We start from the raw sequence: 2419 nt of genomic DNA on the forward strand, positions 1-2419 counted from the left end.
GTGAGATCATCAACCGAGAGTGAGGGTAGAGTGGAGGTTTGAGGAGAAAGAATAAGGTGTGAAATAGCCCTGCTAAGAGCTCAGACTACAGCTCAAAGCTTCTCCCCATTCTTCCAAGAGACAATCGGGATGAATCCCATTGACCTCCAATCCCTATTCCACCACAGTCTAAGGGGCCCCGTCCGCCATTGGTCCAAGATTTTCATTCCCATTCAGCTCTACTCATCTCTGATTTAACAGTTACCCACCCCTCCCCCATACCCTTTGACTGGGTGTCTGGAGCTCCAAAGAGGTGACAGCAATGTTTCCTGCAGTGGCAGTCTTTCCTCTGAGTGTTCTCCTGGCCTCCTTACTTTAACCAAACACTGGCCTCCTTGAGGACACTTGCCCTGCTATCCTTTCAAGTAGAGATTTTTTTTTCCCCTCTAATTTTACCCAACTCAGGACCAAGAGGCGGGGAATACGTTCCGCTTGCTCTCCACTGCCACCTTTACACCATTGCTTTCTGGCTTTCCCGAAGGTCATGCTGTGAAGGATAAGCCATCTGCTTTTGCTGCCCGATACTTCTGGTTCTCTGCCACTCCTGCCCCATTGTTTGCCTTCTCCCCTCCCACTCATAACGATTTGCAAACTTTTAATAACCACACGGATGACCTGTTCCCCAGCCTGGCCTCATAGCTCCTAGACCTTCTTGCTTGTAATAATAATTTTCTCACCCGATTTCATTGATGGAGTCCTCTGTGACCTTTCTGTCACAGCACCTGCATCATCTCCAAAATCTTAATTTAGTCATCCTTCTGCCCACCCTCTCCTATGTTTTAGCTCATTTGATGTATTATATTTACAGAAGCACTTTTCCTTCAAAACACCAATTCACTAACCAAATAAACCATCATTTTCTTTTACCTTGACCCAGTTTAGATACCCACCTGATATAAAGATCCGTTACTGTGCTCACTGCCTCTCGACCACGTTGCTCCTGCTTCCCCCATCGTACTAGTGTGGCAAAATCCACCCTGATATAACTCAAATGTTCATCTTCTCTTCTCCTAGTTTATTCATTCCTTCATTTACTTGTTTATTTTTTCACCCAACAGGTTTTTTATGGAATACTCATGTGCTTAGAGCCAGAGATAGAGCAGTGAACAAATGAAGCAAAGCTTACACTCAGCATTGCGAGATTTCCCTAGTGACTCCTTTTTCTGTTTTCTTAAAAACAATTTCCTTCATGTCTTCTCACCTAAAATATCCTACATGCTCTCTGCAATCCCTCATTCTCGTCTGATGACACTGTCTGACAGCCACTGAAAAAGAAATGGAAGTAATCAGAGATACACATTCCTTACGTTCCCACAACCTAACATAGAAACCCAACTTTACATATATCCATCTGTCTTTCTTCTTTTTAACATGGAAGAAAAAAATACATAATGCTATACATACATAGGTATATATACACACACATATATGCATATATACACATATATATGTATGTTTATGTATACGTATATACATACTCTTCTGCTACCTTCTTGAAGACCTAATTTCTGCTGTTCTCTCTCTGCACCACCAATTTCTTTTCTCACATTATGAAAAATCTCTAATGACCACACAGTCCTTTTAGTGCTTCATGTCTCTGCCACCCTTCAAAGCAACATTTCTCTAAAAATTATCTACTCTCTATCTATCCACGTCTTCACCTCCTATTCACTCTTCACGCTCTTCAATCTGGATCTCATCCTCTCCACGCCATTAAAAATACCCTTGTCATGAAACACATCCTTCTTTAGTTTCCTTGACACCAGATTCCCCTGGGGTTTTTCTTACCTTTTCGGTTACTCATTCTCAGTCTTTTCTCAATGACTCCTTCTTTCTTATTCCCTCTCTGAATATTGGAGTCCTCCCAGGATCCATCCTGTACTGTTTCATCTTCATTTACCTTCTCTCCCTAAGTGATTTCATCTAGTCCCACAGTTTTATATGATGCCTACATACTTATATTTATATCTCTGGTGTTAACTTCTCCCATGAGGCCCAAATGCTTACTGACTACTCAAGATGTCCCCTTGGATATATATTGGCATCTAGTCATCGCAAACTAAATGTGTTTAAGACAGAAGTCTTGATTTTTCCTGGACTAAACCATTTTCTTTCCCAACCTTCCTCCTTTCAACAAAGGGCACCCGCACCCAGCACCTTAGACCTAGGAGTCCTCCTTGATTCCTTCTTTTCCTTCATCTTCTAGAGTCAACCTATCAGTGTCTCTTTTTGATTATAACCCCCAAAGATATTTCAAATCTCTTTATTTTTTCCCCCATCTCCACTGCCACATTCTTTGTCCGCACTGTCATTATCTCTTGCTTGGTCTGCTGAGATGGTGTTCTGATTGGTCTCCCTGCTCCCATTTTTATACTCTTAT

At 41.9% G+C, this 2419-nt stretch overlaps 1 long non-coding RNA gene across 1 annotated transcript in view; it reads right to left on the minus strand.

Moving 5' to 3' along the window:
- LOC137225884 (uncharacterized) overlaps positions 1 to 2026 on the minus strand; it is a 10647-nt gene extending 8621 nt beyond the window's left edge. The window contains exons 1-2 of the long non-coding RNA XR_010944071.1: positions 1828 to 2026; positions 1241 to 1304 (exon numbers count right to left, since the gene is read on the minus strand). This is a non-coding gene — a long non-coding RNA (uncharacterized lncRNA). The remainder of the gene's footprint in view (positions 1 to 1240; positions 1305 to 1827) is intronic.
- Between the last annotated feature and the right edge of the window lie 393 nt (positions 2027 to 2419).

The sequence above is a fragment of the Pseudorca crassidens genome, chromosome 6, assembly GCF_039906515.1.
Source record: "Pseudorca crassidens isolate mPseCra1 chromosome 6, mPseCra1.hap1, whole genome shotgun sequence".
In the NCBI taxonomy this organism is placed as follows: domain Eukaryota; kingdom Metazoa; phylum Chordata; class Mammalia; order Artiodactyla; family Delphinidae; genus Pseudorca; species Pseudorca crassidens.